Source organism: Coregonus clupeaformis, unplaced genomic scaffold (assembly GCF_020615455.1).
Source record: "Coregonus clupeaformis isolate EN_2021a unplaced genomic scaffold, ASM2061545v1 scaf0183, whole genome shotgun sequence".
NCBI classification, from domain to species: domain Eukaryota; kingdom Metazoa; phylum Chordata; class Actinopteri; order Salmoniformes; family Salmonidae; genus Coregonus; species Coregonus clupeaformis.
In genome coordinates, this window is record NW_025533638.1 from 14,488 (window position 1) to 42,139 (window position 27,652).

The following is a 27,652-nucleotide window of genomic DNA, read 5'->3' on the forward strand; positions in this document are numbered from 1 at the left end:
AACTACCAAATAAGAAATAAGCTAACAGACTAAAAAAGGAAATCTTTGCCAGGGCAAACACCAGACAAAATTATCTTAGTACAAGTAAGCTAAGTAGGCCTACATCTACCCTATCATAATAAAAATATATATAAAATGGTATTATGAGGCTTTATGCCTATTGTTTGTTCGTCATCCTCGGACATTTGTAAACAACGTCTACTCAAGTTAATCTCGTTAAAGAGACACTTCCGTCTATAGATGCGCAGTTAGCCAGCGGACCAGGATAGGCTACCTATAGCCTGTGTTTAAAACTATAATGTTGATCACATGGGTGGACTGCCACTCCTTGTATCCATACAACCTGTCTATGACTTTGAGCATGGTTAGGTAACAACTCCACAGCTCCATCTCTCAGCTTTATAGCAAGTGGCAGGGCCGCTTTGGGCTGAAACAGACTCGGGTTTGTCAATAGTTTAGGAAGATGCCTTCGGCTAGCCGATAATAATTAGCCTAATGACAAAATTGAAATAATTATTTTCACAAGAATAAACCCATTGAAGCGCGCAAAGGGATTAAATCCCAAAAGACGCTGCTAGCCATATTTTATCCAGTGAAAATGAAAAGAAAAGTCAGCTCCTCTCTCACATCCGCTATAGAGTGGCTCGAGCGAGTTTCAGTGGCGCGAAGCAGCAGTTGCAGACAGTGCGCGCGCGTCGTGAGCACCTGTCACAAGGTAAAGAGCAGGAGAACCGTGTTGTTCGAATAGTACCAGAGGATATTGCAGTGGCTTGAAGCTGGAGCAAGTACACAACACTCCACCACACTTCCACTGGGCTGGGCCAGAGAGGCAGCAACCACCCATTTGGACCGATGTTCTGGCCGAAATGCAGTCTCGACACATCTACATTCGGAATAAGATCGGTGAGGGCATCCAAGCGACCAGTTTTCAGGTAGGTCACCCCAACGGGAGAAGATAGACAGTTAACTATTCTCCTCAAACTGTTTTGTTTTCAAACAAAACAACTTTGGCACTTTTATAATTCCTTGTTTTACTACACACCATGTCTCATGCGGTTGTAGAATGTTTTATCATACAATCTCAATATTTAGTGTCTAGGCTACTGAATGTTGTTTTAAATCAAAGAAAACAATCCAAAATATCCCAGCTTCACATAGTAATTACTAGACTAAGTAATACATGTGCTATAAATCACCTTTTGTAAGATGTTGTATAGACAGCATGCCCTATTTTTTTTGCTGGTTTTATGAAACGTGTAACGTGTTATTTCCTCCCCTAGCCTCTGGAATGTATTTAGCCTATGTGATTTCTTACCAAGTGTTTTCACCTAATAACAATATGGCCACACCACAGCAAGATACAATACAAGACGAAGGGACACCCAGTGACTAACGTGACCCAGTTAAGATGGCCCTATTTGGTGTAGATTCAGGAGAAAAGTAGGTTCTGATATTTTAATAGTGACATTGTTACTAACTCTGGAGACTTAGCCATAAGTGGAGCAAATCACTGCTAGATAATTAACCGGCCCCTTAGAGGTTCAGGATAGGTCTATATTTGGCCCTTTTAGAGACTTGCTAATGAAAGTCGGAAACAGTGAAAGTCTTCATTATAGATAGGGTTGAAACATTTCGTAAATCTTCCCAAAATCCTCAGGTTTTCCGTAAATCCAGGTTGGATATTTTCGGATTTCCTGCATATTCCCTCTTGATTCCAGGATAATTCCAACCAGGATTTCTGGAAAACCTGGGAATTTTGGGAAAGTACCAGAATTTTGCAACCCTTATAGATCATTATGTTTCCTTGAATGTCAATGTTATCGTGGAAATGTTACTAGCCAACATAACATTACAAGTACTACTACAGAGCAAGGTACATCTCTCCTATGGTGGGAGGACACTGGCTGTGCTAGAGACGGAGTGGGGGGTTGTGATTGGCCTGTAGGTGTCATGTTGCCAGTGTCATGTCTGCCCTATGGGGGCGATGTCACCGGGCTGCTCTGACAGTTCTCACACTGAGACCCCCCACCCTACGCACACACACGCACGGCACGCACACGGCACACATTCACGCACGCACACAGACACACACACACCCACACACACACACACACACACACAGTCTTCCAAAGCCTGCCAGGATTACAGAGGACAAACGCCACAGGAGTCTCCTGGCATCAATATATAGAATAGATAGACTAATTGATACTCCCAGTTGGTATTAAATAGAACTTTGCGGCCCCGCCCGCCTGTGTGGAAAACAACCCATGGTTACCTTGGTTACCCCATTGGCTCACAGCAAAAACTATACTTATTCAAACACAATTTTCTTGTTGTCTGCTTGTTTTAGACAATTACAAAACTACATTTAAGAAAAGTACAACATGTCTAAAGATTAATTTTCAACATTGCCTGCTCCCAAGCCGTTCTCACTACTTAGTCCCCCTGCAGCTCAGTTGGTAGAGCATGGCGCTTGCAACGCCAGGGTTGTGGGTTTGTTTCCCACGGGGGGCCAGTATGAAAATGTATGCACTCACTAACTGTAAGTCGTCTCTGGATAAGAGTGTCTGCTAAATGACTAAAATGTAAAAAATGTTAGAAAAACTTCATATTGTAGGGTTTCCCTCATGCCCCTTTTCATGACGCCGCTAACGTTAGCCACGTGACTGAGTGCTAGCTAGCTACCAACCAGAACATTAAGCTATCCAAGACCAACAACACAAACAAACGGATTATAAAGCTACAAGTAGTGAGTGGAGTTAAAAACGAACTACTAAAAGTTAAACGTCTTACCTGTGATTAAATATTTTCCACACACATAGCTACGTGTAGCCTACTTGGACACTGGGTCTCCACAATTTCCCACTCTTCCACACCGAATAGCCTGAAGCCCCAGAGGTGTTCTCGCAGGCTCTTTTTCCCACATGGGAGCATTACGAACCGTAGGTAGGGATTTCTGACCTGGTTACATGTACATTGAACAACACAGCAGCTTTTCAGCATGTTTTGTTATTTCTGTATAACAAAAAAAATCTACGACTAAGTTGACTCTTTTACAATGGGGGTCAATGGGAAATAATGTTTGTTTTCCCAATTTGTGGTCATGGTTGAGGGGAATTCCTTCTTATGACATGAATACCGACTCGGAGTATACACACCAAGATATAGAATAGAACACAATATAATTGAATAGAATATAATTTAATTACTTAATATTTCCAGAATGAACTATGGAATATAGGTAAGATGTAACACGGAAAGCAATTAAATCAGTAACTGCTGTGTACAGTAGCATTATGTATTGTTATTTTTAATCTGTTAATGTTTCTGTTGTTCTTGAGCTTGATTTCCCTTGAGAAGGACTGGGGTGACTTGGTTGGTTGTGCTGCTTGTCTGATCCCACACAGGTGAACCGAGGGACCTACTCCAGGAGGAGCCGATTGAAAAGGTCTGATGGCAGCACCACCTCCACTAGCTTCATCCTCAGACAGGTAGGACTCCGGGGTTTCCCCTAGGTACTGATCTAGGATCATCTTCCCCTCCCCCAATCCTAACCTTAACCATTAGTGGGGGAAATGCAAAACTGACTGAGGATCAGCGTAAAGGGTAGGCCGGGATGGGTTACATTCCAGAAAGATGTTCCCTTCCCTATGCCCTCGTTCACTCCCTCTTCGCAGATCTGATAGGACTGGACAGGTGAAAGCAATATGTCGGAAACTAGCTGGAGCTATTGCTAGCTTACACCTAGCCATGTCTTCTCAGGTCTGTGATGGGGAGTGACCAAGGGCAGAGGGGAATGGACAACTTTCTGGGATGAAACGCAACTTTCTGGTATGAGGAGAGAGCGTGTTAGGAAGGACACATTTCTTGGTGTTTTTTACATAGCCAGTTTGATTGAATTGCGGTCATGAATGAGTGAGAACAGCAGGCAGTGAACATCTAACCAGGATAAGGGGACAGCCAGACAGTCACTGGTAGTCATCCATATGTTGCTGGGAAAAACAAATCACCTTCATTGTGCAGCCCCAGGACATACCCTTTTGGAGAGATAGAGAGCAACAGGGTATGCAGGTTGTTTCTCCAACCCCACTCCAACACAGCTGATTCAGCTAAGAATTATGTTTCAGCAGGGCTGGAGCAAAAGCTTACTGCATGTCTCTCTAGGAGGAGGGTTGGCCAACACTCATCATTTTGTTATTTTAATGAACTTACATATATTTTTCTAATATAAATACTGTACAAAATATCTCTCTACAAGCACATGTTTTTATTTGAACTATTTCTGTTATTGTGTCTTTCCATAAGAAGATTCAGTTGATTTTGTGAATCTGCTGTTTTCTTATTGGTCTTTTGCCCCTTGTTTATTTTAGAAACGGATACACTTGAATAAGCATCAACATGATAATGTGACTATCAGAATGGAAGCTTACAATTATAACATGCAATACATTGTGGTACATCAAACCATTTTGGACTGAATCATTTATATTCTGGTTATCCACTATACTCTATACAGCCCCTTTTGTTTCATATTCTGGTTATCCACTATACTCTATACAGATCCTTTTGTTTCATATTCTGGTTATCCACTATACTCTATACAGATCCTTTTGTTTCATATTCTGGCTATCCACTATACTCTATACGGATCCTTTTGTTTCATGTTCTGGTTATCCACTATACTCTATACAGCCCCTTTTGTTTCATATTCTGGTTATCCACTATATTCTATACAGCCCCTTTTGTTTCATATGCTGGTTATCCACTATACTCTATACAGATCCTTTTGTTTCATATTCTGGTTATCCACTATACTCTATACAGATCCTTTTGTTTCATATTCTGGTTATCCACTATACTCTACAGATCCTTTTGTTTCATATTCTGGTTATCCACTATACTCTATACAGCCCCTTTTGTTTCATATTCTGGTTATCCACTATACTCTATACAGATCCTTTTGATTCATATTCTGGTTATCCACTATACTCTATACATAACCTTTTGTTTCATATTCTGGTTATCCACTATACTCTATACAGCCCCTTTTGTTTCATATTCTGGTTATCCACTATACTCTATACAGATCATTTTGTTTCATATTCTGGTTATCCACTATACTCTATACATAACCTTTTGTTTCATATTCTGGTCATCCACTATACTCTATACAGATCATTTTGTTTCATATTCTGGTTATCCACTATACTCTATACAGATCATTTAGTTTCATATTCTGGTTATCCACTATACTCGATACATATCCTTTTGTTTCATATTCTAGTTATCCACTATACTCTATACAGATCCTTTTGTTTCATATTCTGGTTATCCACTATACTCTATACAGATCATTTTGTTTCATATTCTGGTTATCCACTATACTCTATACATATCCTTTTGTTTCATATTCTATTTATCCACTATACTCTATACAGATCCTTTTGTTTCATATTCTGGTTATCCACTATACTCTATGCAGCCCCTTTTGTTTCACATTCTGGTTATCCACTATACTCTAAACATATCATTTTGTTTCATATTCTGGTTATCCACTATACTCTATACAGATCCCTTTGTTTCATATTCTGGTTATCCACTATACTCTATACAGATCCTTTTGTTTCATATTCTGGTTATCCACTATACTCTATACAGATCCTTTTGTTTCATATTGTGGTTATCCACTATACTCTATACAGCCCCTTTTGTTTCATATTCTGGTTATCCACTATACTCTATACAGCCCCTTTTGTTTCATATTCTAGTTATATCTGTGGTGCTTAGCCTATACACTGGAAGAGAGAGATGGATAGAGAGAGAAAGGGAGACGCATAAATAGAGAGAGAGAGAGAGAGAGAGAGAGAGAGAGAGAGAATGATGCTACTGTCATCTCCCTCTTCCTATACTCGCCCAGTCAAGGAGAGAGTGTGTGTGCGTCCAAGCTGAGTGGAGGGCTGCACAGCCAATCGGCTTGCTGCACATTGGCTTTGTCATCGGGTGCTGATATTTAGGAAGGATTCTCTATGCTGCTCCGTTCGTTGTGTTTGGAAGGGCTGATGAAATGCCAGGATTGGGCTGCCTCTAGGGAGAGCCTCTCTGCCTTATAATGTGAGCCAGTAGCATCCAGGCTCGGGGCTAATTCACAAACATCGACCAAGCAGGCCTAGGGGAAACCAAGCAGGCCTAGGGGAAACCAAGCAGGCCTAGGGGAAACCAAGCGCAGGCCTGCTCTGCTACTGCTCCCACTTCTTTTCCTCTTCCAGCGGAAAAAGGAGGGATTTATTTTTACAGTGAAGAGAGAGGGGATCGTCATCCCCCTATCATCCCGTGTTCTGTGGTGGATCCCTCTTCCTCCTCTTCCTCCTCCTCCTCCTGCTCCCCCTCCTCCACCACAGTCTCCTCCTCCGCTCTCTCTGTTTTTTCCTCCTCTTCCTTCTATTCTTCTAGAGGTGCTTTTGGAAATAGCAGACCTCCATGTATGACAATTTGTACCTGCATGGATTTGAAGACTCGGAGGCGGTGAGTGGTGGGGGGGGTTAGCTTCAGATCGGTGTGTGTGTGTGTGTTTGTCGATAGAGGTGGCTCAGCTGTGGTGCACACACAAACACAGGGCCTACTGTAGGTAAGCTGACGGTCTCATGCTGTAGATAGAAGGATCGCGGTCTCCGCTGGGGGGTGGGGTGACTGTGGCACTGTAGGGAGAAGACGGCGTCAGACGTGGTGTGTGTGTGTGTGTGTGTGTAGTGTGTGTGTGTGTGTGTGTGTGTGTGTGTGTGCACAGTCGTGAGAGTGTAATTAGCGATGATGTGTATAAGTATGACTAGCAATATGTGTCTGTCAGCATTAGCCCAATGCATCTGAATAGCTGCATCCTATCATCAGCACATTTCAATGGCTGATGATAGCTATACAATGTACACTGTAGGCATCCATTTAATGCACAGCACACGTAGGAGCACAAAGATGGAGATAGCGTTATATAGCGAGAGGAGAGCAGTGTGTAAATGCTCATTCCTATGCTCCAGAGGGCCGTTTCGCTCCCAGCGTGAGGTTGTGATTGCGTAATGTATCCTCATATCACAGCCTTTCCAAACGTAGGGTATAGCCCTGCTGCATTTAGTGCCTTTTGTTTAAAGGGGCAACGATTCTATTTTTACTCCCAGCAACAGCAATGTGTTGGATTTCTGCTGCTGAGGACAGAGAGGAGCGTGCAGCCGTGATGTCATACACTGGAGTTAGATAGACATGAGTCACATGTCAGTGCTCTGTTAGACGCCCGACAGTCGTACAATATGGCCGTGAAGAGATACTTTACCCCAAAATGCACCTCCTCTAACCACCCACATACCCTGTTATCCATTTGATATATATAGGCTGATCAGCAACCGGCTATAATTATTTATTAAGATATATAATGAATATATATAAAGGAATATGGTATTTGTTGAGGGGGCGTGAGAATAAATGTTTACCAAAGCACTTAAGCAGAAGAGCTGGGTGTGTGTGTGTGTGTGTGTGTGTGTGTGTGTGTGTGTGTGTGTGTGTGTGTGTGTGTGTGTGTGTGTGTGTGTGTGTGTGTGTGTGTGTGTGTGTGTGTGTGTGTGTGTGTGTGTGTGTGTGTGCGTGCAGGTGTGTGTGTGTGAGAGAGAGTGTGTTGACAGTGAGGATTGTTCTAACAGGGTGTTCTTATAATATACAGTATGTCAGTTGAATGCTTATGATGCTTGAGAAAGACCACATCGTTATAAGACAGAGTGGTGCTAGTGTGAAAACAGGGAGCTGTGACTATTAACATAAATACTTTTAACAAGAGCAGTGTAGGTTGATTTGTGTCATGTGTTTTTCATAAAGGTGACACCCAGTAAAAACATTTTTTTAAATGTTATGATTGTGGTTAATAATTAGGCTCATAGTACTTTTATCATAGAACCTTAATGTGATCCATGGATTTATATCAGCAGCTGTTTCTTAATAGCATTGACTCAAGATGCAATATATATATTTTTCAGAGTAATCACTTCTTTCTCTAAATAAGCAAACCTCCTCGTTTTGGTTTCCCAGACCCGCCATTTTGTGATTGGTCCACACAATTCAATAGAGCCCTGCTGAAGTAAGCCCAAGAGATAGCTTGTCTGTTGTAGAAAGTGCTGTGCTATGACTAGCGTGTGTGGATTTTAGCAGACTGCAGAGACTTTCCAGGTTCCTAATGCGATATTGACACATGCACACGCACGCACACACACACACACACACACACACACACACACACACACACACACACACACACACACTCAGGTAGCACGCACACACGACACACACACACACACACACCAAACACACACACACTGTTCTTTCTCTGACTTGAGTTAATGTTGTTCCCCAATTCGATTATCATTAGTAGATTCACTCTCTCTTCTTCTGAGGCCAAGGCATGGGTCAATACTTTAACACATGCTCCAGACATGTCTCAGCCAACCTTCCTGTTCAGTCCAGCTGCCTACGGGCCACTGTGCTCACATATGAGCATAACCAGTGGTAATGTGTAACCAGTAGTGATGTGTAACCAGTAGTAATGTGTAACCGGTGGTAATGTGTAACCAGTGGTAATCAAACATCTGGGCTATCAAGTCTCAGGCAGTGCTACCTCATCACAAGACTATGATTCGATGCATGCTCTTCCTGGTACAATAGTGCCCCCAAGATAATTAAAAATAAACTGCAGACATCTCAGAACAAATTAGTCAGGATTATTCTTAAACTTCCCGCTCGTTCTCATCTTGACCATTCCCACTTTGAAAGCCTCAGATGGGTAAAAGTGGAGGAGAGAGTCTCTCAGATTAAAGTGTGTGTTGTACGTAAGCTTGTCCACAGTATGGTCCCCAGGTACCTATGTAACTACTTGAACTTGGTCCGGGGATAACCATAACTATTCCACTAGAAGGAGTGAAACTGTCGTTGTTCCTTTTAGATTTAATAGTGGTAAAAGGAAATAAACTTTTTTGTACTCAGCTGCTATTCTTTGGAATAGTCTTCCAAATAATTTGAAATGTATCATCTCCAGAGGCAGTTTCAAGTTCTCACTGAAAAAAGTCTCAAAAGTGAGTCGTAAGACTATAGTAGGTGGGTGAGAAGAGTAGAAAATGCCTGGGATAGTATATGGTCTACCTTTTGGTGCCTATTGTGTACACCCCCCTCCCCCTCCAAATGGACCACAATGGAAATAAGCTTTTAAGCTTTATTGTGTTATCCTTGATGATTTTCTTAAATTGCATGTGTAGGCGTCACCGGCTGGAGTGCCCTTATGTATGTATTTAAAAAATTGTCTAATAAATTAAATCAATCAATCAATCAATCAATTAATCAATCAATTCCAAATCACCTCACCTCTGTTTAGTAAGATAAACCGGATGTAGTTACAGAGCATTATGGGTACTGTAGTACGTCATGCTACAACCTCCTCCACCTGGTGACGGCCTGGTGACAGCCTGGTGACGGCCTGTTGAAGGCCTGGTGACAGCTTGGTGACGGTGACGCTGGCAGTGTGATCATAGTGACAGCTGCTGTCTTCCTGTCTGTCCATGTCCTGTTGTAGGGCTCAGCTGATTCCTACACAAGCAGACCATCGGACTCGGATGTCTCTCTGGAGGAGGAGCGGGAGGTGCCGGGCCAGGTCCAGGGCCAGAGCCCGAGCCAAGCGGTCCCGGGGACCCAGGCCCCGGCCCAGACCAGAGAGCAGAAGGAGCAGCAGGCTGCCTTGCAGCTGGAGAGAGCCAAGGTGAGACCCAGAGAGGTTGTGTTCAGTAGGGATAAAACGGTTTTAAAAAAGGTTTTAGAATATGATTCGATGCATGCTCTTCCTGGTACAATAATTTAAATGTGAGGGTACTACCTGGACAACAAGAAGACGTTATACTGTACTATGTAAAGGGTGGCAGAAGGGTTATGCCACAATTGATAAAGCACCAGATGTAAGGATCCGTTATAGCACACTTATATTGTATGACATTTGCTTATAAATGATTTGTGAAGCATCCACGTAGGCATTATAAAGGGTTTATGAAGGCTTTATTAAGCCTTGTAAGTCATAGTTCATTCATGTGAACTTACGTTCATGCTGTGCGGCTCTCTGACTGACCCTCTTGTCCCTCTCTCTCTCTCCAAAGGCTAAAGCCGTGGCCTTTGCTGTGAAGACCAATGTCAGCTACTGTGGAGCGTTAGACGAGGACGTGCCGGTGCCAGCGACCGCCATCTCGTTCGATGCTAAGGACTTCCTTCACATAAAGGGAGGTAATGTTTTTGTCACTGAGGCAAGGTTGAACTGTGGCACGCTATCAACCGGACTTTGATCAAATACATTTGTAAAATAGATTTGTGAGATATTTTTCAATGCCAAATGATTTAGCTTGGAGTGTGCACATGTCGGACTATACCATTGTACCAGACAAACTAGATTAAGTGTAGCTATTTGAAAGTATTTGATATCAGTGGAGGCTGGAACAGAGCCAATGGAATGGCATCATCCCCTATTCCGCTCCAGCCATTACCACGAGCCCGTCCTCCCCAATTAAGGTGCCACCAGCCTCCTGTGTTTGATATGTATTTGACCCAGGGCAGTTATCAACCACTATTACATTAACAGAAAGGGATGTACACTGAATTTAGTACCTGTGTTCTGAAACACACTCACTGTGTGTTAAAACTAGATACAACTGCTTATTTCATTGTATTCATGTCATTTTGGCTGCGTTTAGACAGGCAGCCCAATTCTGATCTATTTTTCCACTAATTGGTCTTTTGACCAATCACATCAGATCTTTTCACATCAGATCTTTTTCAGAGCTGATCTGATTGGTCAAAATACCAATTAGTGAATGAAACAAATATCAGAATTGGGCTGCCTGTCTAAACGCACTGAAACTGATTTTTCAACCACACCTCCAACCCATCCAGAAGTTCAACAACGACTGGTGGATCGGCCCGGCTGGTCAAGGAGGGCTGTGAGATCGGCTTCATCCCCAGTCCCCTGAAGCTAGAGAACATCCGCATCCAGCAGGAACAGAAGCGAGGGCGAGTCCAAGGGGTAAGGTAACCTATCACCAGGCCTCTCTCACTCAGTCAGAGACTTATAGGCTTGTGACCCTGGGAAGGGGGTTAGGAAGGGGCCAGCAGTGCTATTCAAAGTTTAGTCAAATTGATTCGGTTATGACAAATTAGTCAAATTAGTATAACTCACTTGGTTATGAATGTGCTTATGATGTGTAATAAAGAAGGTAATCATAGGAAGTGTTACAGATCATTTAGAATAATTACATTTCTCTCCATCCATATCCAGAATAGAAAAATCTAAATATTTCTAAGGTCTCTGGCCTTAATAATCAGTAGTGCTTTGGTTTTTCTAGCGACCTAGCTGCTCTGTCTGTTTAATCGCTCTTGAAGCTCCCGTCACCGGTGGTTTTGTCTCGTGTGCGTACTATCCTTCAGAGCCGTTCACTGCACTAGGCCTGTTCAGTTTGAACACTAATTCAGTGTAATGAGAAGACTCGGGATGAGTTGAGAGGCTCACCTCGAGTCCTTCATTCACCCTATAAGGCCCTGGATTGTGCATTTCTAACCCAGTCGCCGTTGGCCACATTAACACTGTGATTCTGTTGTGTTCCTTTTGTCCCTCTTGTCTTTTCCAGTAAGTCTGGAGGGAATTCTTCCTCAAGTGTAGAGGATGAGGTGTCCGCCTCGGTCAGACCCCTCATCTCCTCTGCAGGTGAGAGCCTCTTAGAGATGATGGGGACGTTGTCCGCCCCTACCGGCCCTCCGCTAGGTTAGAGAAGAACTAGAAAACTTTGGCAAGGCAACGTGAGACGTAGAGCAAGGATTGCTTAGTGTTTAAGCCTTCCCATGTCTCTCCATAGAACCTAAGATAAATGATTCCCAGCGGGCAAAACTGGTTGCAATAACGTCATTGTGACGTCTTTTTGTGATGTCACGGTCAAGTTGTATTCTGGTTGTAAAAGGACGTTTTTCTGGACGTCTTTTTAGCAATCAGAGAAAGACGTCTTTAACTGGTTGTAATCTGAACAGATAACAACCAAATTATGATCTCTGTCCCTGAGTTATCTTGACATTTCTATAATCAGAAAACCAGTTTACAACCAGAATATGACATCAATATAACATTGGTTGTAATCAGATGTCTCAACAACCAGAAAACCAGTTTACAACCAGAATATGACGCCATTATAACATCCCATACCAACTTTTGCCTGCTGGGTTGTGGATCCATAGAGTGTATATATATATATATATATAGTGTATTCTCCCATCCTCCTCTTCCTCCAGTTGAGGACTGCAGGCGCTCTGAGACTTGGCTTACCACAGGGTGAACCCAACGACAAGACTTTGACCCCCCTGAACTTCAGTCATGTGACTTTGTGAATATGCCTCATAGGATATTAGGATCATGTTTATATGTTGGATGATGAATCTAGAGGGTATATGTTTACTTTGTGTGTCAGTTATATCCTCGGGTTTGAAAATGTATTTACTGTAAATTACATTATGATCATCCCAATTCCCAAAATGAAGTACAGGATCATGAGGTCTCTGACCTGACAAGTTATGGTGACTTATGACACAATACAATACAAGACATTGACAATTCTGTTTTGTTTTACTTCACAGGAAAGCAGAAACAAAAAGCGGTAAGTGGGTGATGGTAACACTAAACTGTCTCCATCAACTAGAGCTGTCTACATTACAATAGTACAGTGCCCATCCTACATCCCATCCTACATCCCATCTAACATCCTGTCTAACATCCCATCTAACGTCCCATCTACATTAGTGAAATAGATTTGAGTCAGATTGTGCTGTCACAATGATCCATACATCCCGTGCATCTATCCCATTTTGTTACTGTGGGAAAATCTCAATTGCATTTCCTTGACTCCTTGCGTCCTCTCTCCTCGCCTCCTTCTCAAAACCCATTGGATGAGAAGGTAAAAGGTCCCTCCCCTCTGACTTCTCCTCCAATAGGTTTTGAGGAGAGCCGAGGGTTCTAGGAAATGCAATTGAGATTCTCCCAATGCGTCCCGCTGCTCCTCTGATTCCTTTGTTACTCTGTTACAGACTGAACACGTTCCGCCTTACGACGTGGTGCCGTCCATGAGGCCTGTGGTGCTGGTGGGGCCCTCCCTCAAGGGCTATGAGGTAAGCAGCAGCAGCGGCGGCGGCCATCTTTGAGTCACATGATCATCCTCTGGCTCTGGCCCATCCTAGAACTCCCATTGGTGGAATGACAGTAACAGTGCATCATGTTAAATGATTGTTGTTGCGGCTGTCATGATCACATCTCATTGAGGGAAGATCTCCTCATGGCTGGATGGCGTTTCTATTGAGTTCAGGTTTATATTCATTCATGTTTATATGTAGGCCATTTTTTTATAAGGTTGTATTGACACAGAATAGGCCTATTGGAGCTCTACTAGAGTCTATATTTAGGATGCTGAGTGAGGTGCTTTGTTGATGTTTTTCTAGTCATTCTCAGAACACCATAGTACAGGGAGCTGCTTTCCTCTCCTCCCCTCTTCCCCTCTTCCTCTCTCTCTCTCTCTCGCTCGCTCTCTCTCCTCGCACGGAGGGAACGCAATCAGTCGCCTCATCCCCCAGTGTGCTCTGTTGCCGCGGTAACAACCTTCTGGGTGCAAACGCGTCAGCATCAGAAGTAGAGCAACGTTGGAAATTAGAAAGAGAGGAGAGAGAGAGGAGAGAGAGTAGAGAAGAGAAGAGAGTGTAGAGAGATGAGAGAAGAGAGAGTAGAGAAGAGAGAGGAGGGAAGAGAAGAGAAAAGAGAAGAGGAGAGAGTAGAGAGATGAGAGAAGAGAGAGGAGGGAAGAGAAGAGAGAAGAGAAGAGTAGAGAGAAGAGAGAGTAGAGAGGAGAACCCCTGGAAGCAGCATCGCTGTGTTTCTAGATTAAACCAGCCACTAAATTATCTTTGTATATGCCACCATCCTTACTGGCAGGCCTCTGACCAGTTCCATGATACCATCCAAATTCAGTAATTTCAGGAGATCCATTTTAGTCTGAAATTAGTCTATTGTTGACAATGAGGATTTTACATTGCATTTCAGTAACAGAATATGAATCTATCTAGTGAATTGACTGATATCATGGAATTGACCCCAAATCTGGCTTTACTATTGCACTCATCAAGTTGTAGTTGTTTTGTATCAGGGTAGAACTCTATGAAATATAATGGCATGTTTGATATTATTTTCAGTATCCTCCAGTCAAATGACTGGATATCTGAACTAGTAGAATAGAATTGATAGAATGCTAAATGGTTTGTTGCACGTAGGCTGTCGTCATGGGACATCTTAGCTCTGGCCATGATGTGCTGTGGCCATGATGATCACCCAGTTGATACCGTGTAGCTCAGTTGGTAGAGCATGGCGTTTGCAACGCCAGGGTTGTGGGTTCGTTTTCCCACGGGGGACCAGTATGAAAAAAAATGTATGCACTCACTAACTGTAAGTCACTCTGGATAAGAGCGTCTGCTAAATGACTAAAATGTTATTTCCCAGGAGGTTTGCTTGCTGTTAGGGTTAAATGTTCTCTTTTTGAACACTACTCTCTCTCCTATATATACCCTCATAATTCTCTCTCTCTCTCTCCATCTTCACTATTTCTCCTCTTTCGGCTTCTCTTTCTCCACAGGTGACGGACATGATGCAGAAAGCACTCTTTGACTTCCTCAAGCACAGGTTTGACGGCAGGTGAGATTAAGGATGAGGCCTCCTGTAGCTCAGTTGGTAGTTGATAAGAGCGTCCTGCTAAATGACTAAAATGTAGATGAAAGAGGTTCCTTTCCTTTTGATGTTTTGTCTGTTTATTGTTCAACTCGTTACACTCAAATGACATTGACTTATGAAGCCCTACGAGATAGATAGGCCTAGAAATTCACATGGAATAGCTCTTTAGTGAAGGAGTATCTGTCAGCAAAATAAGGTATGCAGTATTTATCCACTTAATGCCTAAATTGGTGTCTTTGTTTGACCATTTCAGGATATCTATCACACGAGTTACAGCAGATATATCATTAGCCAAGAGGTCTGTTCTGAATAACCCCAGCAAGCGGGCCATTATCGAGAGATCAAACACCAGGTCCAGCTTAGGTATGTACCTCCACAATGTATTGATCTCTTTTACTGTAGCAGTCTTTTGAGTTTGCATTGTGTATCGACTTTTGCCTACTTTTATCCGTAGCTAGCATCTCTATGAGACTGGGCTAAAGAAGAATGATTTAGCTTGATTGAGCTATCTGCCGCAATGGAATCAATGGAATAGTCCCAAAAGTGCAAACTCCACCCACCTGGCTCTCCAGACAGGCTCAATCAAATGCTCAACGTAGTCATTGGCTACGTTCCAATGTCCATAGTAGACACCACTTAGAATGAATCAATGTATTGGGAATGCAGTGAAGGGATGGGAGTCTGTGTGTACCGGTTGTTTACAGTGTACTGGGCTGACTGTTTTCAGTGTGTATGATTGTTGTACGGTGATGCCGAAGTAAAATGTCCATCCTGAATGGACAGTAAAGTTATATTCTAAAGTCTATTGTTTACATCCTTGTCCCCAGCGGAGGTGCAGAGTGAGATAGAGAGGATCTTTGAGCTGGCCAGGTCCCTACAGCTGGTGATCCTGGATGCAGACACCATTAATCACCCAGCCCAGCTGCTCAAGACCTCGTTGGCTCCCATCATCGTCCATGTCAAGGTCTCCTCGCCGAAGGTAGGGACTGGAGGGGCTTGTATTAGGGTCATGTGATTTGAAACACATCCATGTCTACTATAGGGCCTCAGAGGTAACAATAATATTATATGGCCATGAAGCAGACACTTCATCATCTAAAGCAACTCACAGAACTGTCAACATTGTCAGTTATACGGTACGCTATAACCTACTGAGCCACTGGGACCACGTTCTTTTGAAAATGAATGTCAGCATGCTTAGACACTGATTGGTTTGTCAGTGGAGGGGTTTTCTAGAGTTATACATGTGTTTTGTTTTCATAGGAACACACTTTAATCTATCGAAGGTATTATACATTTATTTTAAATGATACTATTTGACCTGTATACCTGGTTAAAGATGTGAAACGCAGTATTCCCTTAAAGAATGTGTGTAAATAAAACATTACTGTAAGGGATCGGGGGTTGGCAGGATCTAGACAGAGTCTGACACTTCCCGATCTACTGAGAGGGGGAGTCATCAGACTCGATCTGGTTCACCTGAGTTCTGAGCACACCTGTCAGTAATTAGTGTAGGATTTAAGGTGTGCTCAGAAGCTCAGTCGGCGCGAGGTATTGTTCCATTGTGACTTGCTAAGCGTTTTGTTCCGAGAGAGAGAGAGAGAGAGAGAGAGAGTTTGTTGTTTTTGATTACCCGTGTATCCGACCTGTGCCTTGTTGTTTGACTCCCCGAATTGCTTAATCCTCTACTTGTCTACCCCAGTGATTACCGTTCTCTGATCCTGTGCCTGTGACCTCGACTACGACTAAGCCCGCTCCTTTGGTACCTCTGCCTGTCTATGCCTGGCCCGGTTTTGACCACAGCCCGCCCGACCACGATTAAGCTATTCCCTTGTCTGTACTCTAATAAAGCATCGCTATTCTGCGATTGGATCTTACCACTCTGTCCGAGTATTCATTACAGAATACCTCGCCATTACCATGGATCCAGCCGGAATTACAGAGGCGATGGGAGATACAGGAGAAACGCATGGATGAACTCCTACAGCTACTCAACGCTGGTGCAGCGGAAGGCACCACCCCGAGTACGGTCAGTCCTCGTCATGCACCTCCGATTTCTATACCGACAAGGTACGACGGGGAACCTGGCAAATGTCAGGGGTTTCTACTCCAGATGTCCCTGTATATGTCGTATAATAGTACTATGTTTTCCGATGACCGTAGCAGGGTGGATTTCATGATTTCTCTGCTAACGGGAAGAGCACTGGATTGGGCTACTGCGCTTTGGGCAGCTGAGGTCCCCGAGTTGAATGCGGAAGTTCAGTTCAAGAGACTGTTTCAAGAGGTGTTCGACCACCCAGTATCTGGGCGTAGTGTGGGAGACCAACTATGCGAACTTCAGCAGGGCCGTCGCACAGTAGCCGACTACGCTTTAGAGTTCCGTACTATAGCAGCCGGTAGCGGATGGAGCGAAACTGCTTTGCTCACAGTTTTCCGAAGAGGGCTGCGCCAAGACGTACAGACTGAGTTGGCTTGTCGAGAGATATCACTGCGCTACATGAGTTTATCAAAATAGCCATCTCTATTGATAATCTTATAGTGCAACACAAGGCATCCACAGTCCGGGAGCCCTCGATCACTGGTCCTATGCAATCGACAGAGCGGAGGAGAGAATCTGAGGAGGGAACCTATGCAACTGGGACGGTCACCTCTACAAGGTTCAGTGAGACAACAACGTCGGCAAGACGGACTATGCCTGTATTGTGGTCAGGCGGGTCATTTCGTTCGTCAATGTCCGGTACGACCTAACCGTACCCCAGGATATCGCCTCGGAACTGCCAAACCGGTGAGTGAGACTCCAGTGTTGAACATTACATCTAAACAAATGTATGTGCCTGTTACCTTATCTGTCGGAGAGAAAGTGCGCAGGTTGGAAGGACTTATTGATTCCGGAGCGGCTGCCAGCTTTCTGGATATGGGTCTTGCTGAGGAGTTGGGAGTTCAACTTATCCCAATTCAACCTCCCCTGCGAGTCAACGCGCTAGACGGTGAGCCCATGGGCACTGGGTTCATTACGCACCGTACCGGGAAATCAAGTTACAAGTGGGCTCCCTGCACCATGAGAACATAATTCTGTTCGTCATCTCCGCCCACGGGAGCCGCTAGTCCCTCGGCCATCCCTGGCTCAGTTACCCATGATCCGGTCATCTCCTGGAAATCTGGCGATATCACGGCTTGGAGTGAGGTATGTAGGGCTGAGTGCCTCATTTTACCTTGCAAAACGTCTACTGTGGAGGATGCGAAGGGTGCGGTGTCTACTGTTGTTCCTACAGAGTACCAGGATTACGCGCAGGTGTTCTCCAAGGAGAGGGCTACCGTGTTACCACCGCATCGGGCCTGGGATTGTGCAATTGATCTGCTATCCGGGGCTACCCCTCCTCGCGGACGAATCTACCCTTTGTCTCAGCCGAACGGGAATCAATGAGCAAGTATATTGATGAGGCACTTCAGCAAGGGGCCATTCGCCCATCTACGTCTCCCGCCGCATCCAGTTTCTTCTTTGTTAAGAAAAGGATGGCGGACTTCGTCCTTGTATAGACTATCGAGGTTTGAACGATATCACCATAAAAATCGTTACCCCCTTCCTTTGATTCCAGCGGCCCTCGAGCAGGTGGGGCAGGCCTCCATCTACAGTAAACTGGACCTCAGGAGTGCGTACAATCTGGTGCGCATTAGAGAGGGGGATGAATGGAAGACCGCCTTCATCACCCATCGAGGACATTATGAATATTGTGTTATGCCCTATGGACTTACTAACGCGCCCTCTGTGTTCCAGGCGTTCATGAATGAAATTTTAGGGACTTGATTGATCGTTTTCGTCATAGTGTACATTGATGACATCCTAATCTACTCTAACTCTCTGAGTGAACATGTGTCCCATGTACGACAGGTTCTGGACCGACTCCGCCAACACTCTCTGTTCGTGAAGGCCGAGAAGAGTGAATTCCATGTCACAACGATTTCCTTCCTTGGGGCCATACTCACTCCCGACGGGGTAAGACTGGATGAATCCAAGGTACAAGCTGTACGAGACTGGCCTCAACCCCAGACGGTGAAAGAGCTTCAGAGATTCTTGGGGTTTGCCAATTACTATAGACGGTTCGTGCGTAATTTCAGCACCACTGCAGCTCCCCTGTCGGCGATGAACAGCCACAAGGGGCGTGGTCTGAAATGGACGGAGGGGGCAGTGCGGGCTTTTGAGACATTGAAACAACGATTTACCACCGTCCCCATTTTGTGTCAGCCGGATCTTACCTTGCCGTTCATCGTGGAGGTGGACGCCTCGGAGGTTGGAGTTGGAGCCGTGCTATCCCAGCGCCAAGGTGAGCGCCCAAATCACGACCCTGTGCTTTTTTTCTAAAAGCTGAATCCGGCCGAGCAGAACTACGACGTGGGAAATCGTGGAATTGCTGGCGGTGAAGTTAGCACTGGAGGAGTGGAGACATTGGCTGGAGGGAGCAGCTCATCCGTTCCAAGTGCTCACGGACCACCGCAATCTGGAGTATCTTCACAGTGCTAAACGACTGAACTCCCGACAGGCAAGGTGGTCTTTGTTCTTCAACCGTTTCCAATTCACTGTCTCTTATATTCCCCGGGTCCAATAATTGTAAGGCGGACGCGCTTTCCCGACGGTTCGAGCGCGCGGACAGACCGGGTTGAACCAGAACCTATCCTCCCCCATGAGTTGCCGTGCTGGTCCTGTGAGGTGGGCTATCGATGACACGATTCAGGAGAGCCTACAAGCGGAACCAGCCCCTCCAGAAACCCCCGGTGTCGAAGGTGTTTGTACCAGCTCCGCTTCGACCTCAACTGATGGAATGGTGCCACACGTCGCTAGGATCTGGTCATCCCGGAATCACTCGAACTACTCGACTCATCAGTCGAAAATACTGGTGGGATTCCCTCACAGATGACGTCCGAGACTACGTAATATCCTGCCCAGTTTGTGCTCAGTCCAAGGCGCCTCGAGCACTACCGGAGGGCAAGCTGATGCCATTGCCAACTCCTCAACGACCCTGGTCGCACATCGCGATGGACTTTGTTACCGACCTACCAGAATCAGAGGGCCATACTGTAATTCTCGTGGTCATCGATCGATTCTCAAAGATGTGTCGGTTAGTACCCATGACCCGTTTACCTAACGCCACTCAAATGGCGGAGACTATGTTTAACCAGGTGTTCCGGCAGTTTGGTGTTCCAGAGGATATTGTTTCCGACCGGGGACCCCAGTTCGTATCCCGGGTTTGGAAGGCCTTCTGCGAACGCTTGGGTATCTCGGTGAGCCTCACCTCCGGATATCATCCCCAGGCCAATGGGCAGACCGAACGGCTCAACCAGGAAATTGGGAAGTATCTACGGCAACAATGTTCGCGGCAGCCGCAAGAGTGGAGCCGATTCCTTCCTTGGGCAGAGTATGCTCAGAACTCACTCATTCACACCTCCCTACGTCTAACGCCCTTTCAGTGTGTTCTAGGGTATCAACCACCCCCTGTTCCCGTGGGATACCGCACCCGGGATGGTACCGGCGGTGGACGAGTGGTTCCGTCCCGGAGTGCGCAGGTCTGGGAGACGGCCCATCAACATCTCAGTCAAGCCTCACAGCAGCAAAAGACCTATGCCGACCGACGCCGGAGACCTACTCCCACTTATCAAACCGGACAACGAGTGTGGCTGTCTACCCGAGACCTGCGGTTCCGACGGAGCTGCAAGAAGCTCCAACCCAGGTACATTGGTCCTTTCAAAGTTCAGAGACGTATTAACCCTGTCACCTGCCGTCTGTTACTCCTCGACACTACAGGATAAACCCTACGTTCCACGTCTCCTGTTGAAACCTGTCCATTATAGCCCGATGTATCCACCAATCGCTCAACAACCTACTACACCACCTTTGGAGGATGAACAGGACACCACCTATACAGTCCACGAGATACTGGAGTCAAGACGGAGACGAGGGGGGCATCGAATATCTCGTGGACTGGGAGGGATATGGACCTGAGGAACGGTCCTGGGTTCCGGCTAAGGACATACTGGATCCCGCTCTCAAGGCCACTTTCCACGCTGAGCACCCAGATCATCCAGGACCCCGACCCAGAGGAAGACCACCCGGTAGAGGTGAAGGCCGTCAGGAGCCGGCCCTGGGGAGGGGGGATACTGTAAGGGATCGGGGGTTGGCAGGATCTAGACAGAGTCTGACACTTCCCGATCTACTGAGAGGGGGAGTCATCAGACTCGATCTGGTTCACCTGAGTTCTGAGCACACCTGTCAGTAATTAGTGTAGGATTTAAGGTGTGCTCGGAAGCTCAGTCGGCGCGAGGTATTGTTCCATTGTGACTTGCTAAAGCGTTTTGTTCCGAGAGAGAGAGAGAGTTTGTTGTTTTTGATTACCCGTGTATCCGACCTGTGCCTTGTTGTTTGACTCCCGAATTGCTTAATCCTCTACTTGTCTACCCCAGTGATTACCGTTCTCTGATCCTGTGCCTGTGACCTCGACTACGACTAAGCCCGCTCCTTTGGTACCTCTGCCTGTCTATGCCTGGGCCGGTTTTGACCACAGCCCGCCCGACCACGATTAAGCTTATTCCCTTGTCTGTACTCTAATAAAGCATCGCTATTCTGCGATTGGATCTTACCACTCTGTCCGAGTATTCATTACAATTACATTCGAAAAGAGCATGACCATTTCAACAGACGTCTAACACTATCTAACACATATTTAAATGTCTTCCCACCGTCTAGGTTCTGCAGAGGCTGATCAAGTCCAGAGGGAAGTCCCAGAGCAAGCATCTGAACGTACAGCTGGTGGCAGCTGACAAACTAGCCCAGTGTCCTCCGGTGAGTGACTCTAACAGCACACTGTTTCTTTAATCTACACCACCCAGCATACTGTCTCTTTAATCTACACCACCCAGCATACTGTCTCTTTAATCTACACCACCCTAGCATACTGTCTCTTTAATCTACACCACCCAGCATACTGTCTCTTTAATCTACACCACCTATCATACTGTCTCTTTAACCTACACCACCCAGCATACTGTCTCTTTAATCTACACCACCCAGCATACAGCATACTGTCTCTTTAATCTACACCAACCAGCATACAGCATACTGTCTCTTTGATCTACACCACCCAGCATACTGTTTCTTTAATATACAGCACCCAGCATATAGCATACTGTCTCTTTAATCTACACCACCCAGCATACAGCATACTGTCTCTTTAATCTACACCACCCAGCATACTGTCTCTTTAATCTACACCACCTAGCATACTGTTTCTTTAACCTACACCACCCAGCATACTGTCTCTTTAACCTACACCACCTATCATACTGTCTCTTTAATCTACACCACCCAGCATACTGTCTCTTTAATCTACACCACCCAGCATAATGTCTCTTTAATCTACACCACCCAACATACTGTCTCTTTAATCTACACCACCCAGCATACAGCATACTGTCTCTTTAATCTACACCAACCAGCATACAGCATACTGTCTCTTTAATCTACACCACCCAGCATACTGTTTCTTTAATATACAGCACCCAGCATATAGCATACTGTCTCTTTAATCTACACCACCCAGCATACAGCATACTGTCTCTTTAATCTATACCACCCAGCATACTGTCTCTTTAATCTACACCACCTAGCATACAGTCTCTTTAACCTACACCACCCAGCATACTGTCTCTTTAACCTACACCACCCAGCATACTGTCTCTTTAATCTCACCACCCAGGATACTGTCTCTTTAATCTACACCACCCAGCATACTGTCTCTTTAATCTACACCACCCAGCATACAGCATACTGTCTCTTTAATCTACACCAACCAGCATACAGCATACTGTCTCTTTAATCTACACCACCCAGCATACTGTTTCTTTAATATACAGCACCCAGCATATAGCATACTGTCTCTTTAATCTACACCACCCAGCATACAGCATACTGTCTCTTTAATCTATACCACCCAGCATACTGTCTCTTTAATCTACACCACCTAGCATACAGTCTCTTTAACCTACACCACCTAGCATACTGTCTCTTTAATCTACACCACCCAGCATACTGTCTCTTTAATCTACACCACCCAGCATACTGTCTCTTTAATCTACACCACCTAGCATACAGTCTCTTTAATCTACACCACCTAGCATACTGTCTCTTTAACCTACACCACCCAGCATACTGTCTCTTTAATCTACACCACCCAGCATACTGTCTCTTTAATCTACACCACCTATCATACTGTCTCTTTAATCTACACCACCCTGCATACTGTCTCTTTAATCTACACCACCCAGCATATAGCATACTGTCTCTTTAATCTACACCACCCAGCATACAGCATACTGTCTCTTTAATCTACACCACCCAGCATACTGTCTCTTTAATCTACACCACATATCATACTGTCTCTCTTTAATCTACACCACCCAGCATACTGTCTCTTTTAACATACACCACCCAGCATATAGCATACTGTCTCTTTAATCTACAGCACCCAGCATACAGCATACTGTCTCTTTAATCTACACCACCCAGCATACAGCATACTGTCTCTTTAATCTACACCACCCAGCATACAGCATACTGTCTCTTTAATCTACACCACCTAGCATACTGTCTCTTTAACATACACCACCCAGCATACTGTCTCTTTAATCTACAGCACCCAGCATACTGTCTCTTTAATCTACACCACCTAGCATACTGTCTCTTTAACCTACACCACCCAGCATACTGTCTCTTTAACCTACACCACCCAGCATACTGTCTCTTTAATCTCACCACCCAGGATACTGTCTCTTTAATCTACACCACCCAGCATACTGTCTCTTTAATCTACACCACCCAGCATACAGCATACTGTCTCTTTAATCTACACCAACCAGCATACAGCATACTGTCTCTTTAATCTACACCACCCAGCATACTGTTTCTTTAATATACAGCACCCAGCATATAGCATACTGTCTCTTTAATCTACACCACCCAGCATACAGCATACTGTCTCTTTAATCTATACCACCCAGCATACTGTCTCTCTTTAATCTACACCACCTAGCATACAGTCTCTTTAACCTACACCACCTAGCATACTGTCTCTTTAACCTACACCACCCAGCATACTGTCTCTTTAATCTACACCACCCAGCATACTGTCTCTTTAATCTACACCACCTAGCATACAGTCTCTTTAACCTACACCACCTAGCATACTGTCTCTTTAACCTACACCACCCAGCATACTGTCTCTTTAATCTACACCACCCAGCATACTGTCTCTTTAATCTACACCACCTATCATACTGTCTCTTTAATCTACACCACCCTGCATACTGTCTCTTTAATCTACACCACCCAGCATATAGCATACTGTCTCTTTAATCTACACCACCCAGCATACAGCATACTGTCTCTTTAATCTACACCACCCAGCATACTGTCTCTTTAATCTACACCACATATCATACTGTCTCTTTAATCTACACCACCCAGCATACTGTCTCTTTAACATACACCACCCAGCATATAGCATACTGTCTCTTTAATCTACAGCACCCAGCATACAGCATACTGTCTCTTTAATCTACACCACCCAGCATACAGCATACTGTCTCTTTAATCTACACCACCCAGCATACAGCATACTGTCTCTTTAATCTACACCACCTAGCATACTGTCTCTTTAACATACACCACCCAGCATACTGTCTCTTTAATCTACAGCACCCAGCATACTGTCTCTTTAATCTACACCACCTAGCATACTGTCTCTTTAACCTACACCACCCAGCATACTGTCTCTTTAACCTACACCACCCAGCATACTGTCTCTTTAACCTACACCACCCAGCATACTGTCTCTTTAATCTACAGCACCCAGCATACAGCATACTGTCTCTTTAATCTACACCACCCAGCATACAGCATACTGTCTCTTTAATCTACAGCACCCAGCATACTGTCTCTTTAATCTACACCACCCAGCATACAGCATACTGTCTCTTTAATCTACACCACCCAGCATACTGTCTCTTTAATCTACACCACCTACATACACCACCCAGCATACTGTCTCTTTAATCTACACCACCCAGCATACTGTCTCTTTAATCTACTGCACCCAGCATACAGCATACTGTCTCTTTAATCTACACCACCCATCATACTGTGTCTTTAATCCACACCACCCAGCATACTGTCTCTTTAATCTACACTACCCAGCATACTGTGTCTTTATTCTACACCTCCCAGCATATTGTCTTTAATCAACACCACCCAGCATACTGTCTCTTTATTATTTAATCTACAGCACCCAGCATACTGTTTCTTTAATCATCACCATCCAGCATACTATCTCTTTAATATACTGCACCCATTGCTCCTTTTCATGGTGTCTTCTTGCTACATTCACCTCCAACAATGTCTCCCTATGTTTGCTTGAGGTTGATCCAAGACAGGGCCATTGAAAAGGTCTATTAACAATCAAGTGACAAAATGACTTAATCTGTTTGTGTGACTGACCGGGGTTTGAACCCAGGTTTTCTGTGAAGCACAAGACAGCCTTTAGTTTAGGGAGCTAACATGTCAGCTCAGCTCTCATGCTACGTTACTGTTTCACCAAACCACCTCCGTTACCTTTCAACCAAATGAACTGAAACCTTCTCTCACTCCCTCTCTCACTCCCTCTCCCTCTCTCTCTCTCATTCCCTCTCACACTCTCTCACTCCCTCTCTCCCCTCTCTCCCTCTCTCACTCCCTCTCTCTCTATCTCTCACTCCCTCTCTCCCCCTCTCACTCCCTCTCTCCCGCTCTCTCACTCCCTCTCTCACTCCTTCTCTCCCTCTCTCTCTCACTCCCTCTCCCCCTTCACTCCCTCTCTCCTTCTCTCTCCCTCTCTCACTCTCTCTCTCCCCCTCACTCCCTCTCTCTCCCTCTCTCTCTCCCCCCTCTCACTCCCTCTCCCTCTCCCTCCCTCCATCTCCCTCTCTCACTCCCTCTCTCCCTCTTTCTCCTACTCTCCCCCCTTCTCTCACTCCCTCTCTCCCCCCTCTCTCTCACTCCCTCCCTCTCACTCCCCCTCTCTCACTCCCTCTCTCCCTCTCTCCCCCTCTCACTCCCTCTCCCTCTCTCTCCTCCCTCCCTCTCCCTCTCTCACTCCCTCTGTCTCTCACTCCTTCTCTCCCCCTCCTCTCTCACTCCCCTCTCCCCCTCCCGCTGTCTCTCCCTCCCTCCATTTCCCTCTCTCACTCCCTCTCTCCCTCCTCCCCCTCTCTCACTCCTCTCCCCCCCCCTCCCTCTCCCTTCTCCCTCTCCCTCTCTCTCTCTCGCTCTCTCTCTCTCTTTACCCCCTCTGACAGGAGATGTTTGACATCATCCTGGATGAGAACCAGTTGGAGGGGATGCGTGTGAACACCTAGCTGAGTACCTGGAGGCCTACTGGAAAGCCACCACACCTCCATGGCCACACCGCTCAACCCCCTGCTGGGACGCAACCTGGGCCCCACTGCCCTCACTCCTTACCCCACCACCATCTCTGGACTGCAGGTTGGTCATAAACAGATAGCTACAGCGCTATGGGGTTAAAGGGACTGTCTCCCCTTAAAGGGACAAACTTTCAAAGTTGACTTTGGAGTGTGATGTTCCTTTAAGGGGAGACAGTTCATTGTTCTAAGTTAGATTAGTTGATTAGTGCCCAGTGTAACATACAGAAATGATTAGTGCCCAGTGTAACATACAGAAATGTAACAAAAAGGGGTTGTTTGTGTGTGTATGAGGTGAACCAGCAGACTCAAAGAATGAGACAACACAGCAACCACACGGGAGACCACTCCACGCCCAACGAGCGTCGCAACCTGATGACCGCCGACGAGAACTACCACAACGAAGCGGGCGACAAGGGACGCAACCGCATGTCGTCGGGCTCGCAGCACAGCCGAGACCAAGACCCGTACCACCAGGACTACCAGGACCCCTACCAAGACTCCTACAAGCCCCACCGCAATCGCTCCTCCCGGGCAGCTACAGCCATGACTCCCGGCACAGGCTTTGAGCCCGAATGATGTCCCCAGCTTCACAACCTTTATAGCCCTCAAGTCAACCCTCCGGTGGCAACAGAGCCAAAATGGTTCCCACTCAAAATATTGTGTCAAATTTTGTTGTTTTCAATTATTTGTTTTACTTCAGGCGTTTGATGAGAAGTAGTCCCGCACTCCCGAACAAAATCTCCAGTCACCTCTCATTCCCATTATGTCTCTCAGTCTTGCCTGGGCACTGGCAGGGACCCCTGTCAAGCAACATGTGGTCAGGATGAGGAAGAAGGACATGATGCTAATGCTACATAACTGAGTTAATACAACTCATGTGACTGAGTTGTTTTTCCTCATAAGGGGACCTTTCCAGTTCCCTTATACCCCACACAGAGAGATGGGTTGAAGGGGATAGCAGTGTGAGATTTATATTTGGACTTTGCTAAGCTAACAACAAGCTAAGATATTTTAGCTAGCATGGTTAGATTGTGGGTACATGTGTAGTGCTAAACTTGAAGTGCTTGAGAGCCCCCCCAATGAGTCGCCATAGCACGTGGTGGAGTCACTGCTGAAAGCTGGTAGTCTTACCAAGAGTCCCCAGACCATTCAGTTGTTTGCATGCTGACTGAGAGAGTATCGTCAGTATATCCACTTACAGTACGTGTCTGTTGTCATGGGGAGTTGTATACTAAGCCGTGCCCCACCATGACTGGCAGTGGTCTTTTTCCAGACCTCAACTGATTCCTGAGAGGAGCATGTGGAGTATTTGGTTGTTTTGTTAACCAGTGCTTTCACATG

General features: G+C 45.4%; 1 pseudogene; it reads left to right on the top strand.

Annotated features, from left to right (window-relative positions):
* The first annotated feature begins 648 nt into the window (after positions 1 to 648).
* LOC123484004 lies at positions 649 to 26,877 on the top strand (annotated as a pseudogene).
* Positions 26,878 to 27,652: the final 775 nt, after the last annotated feature.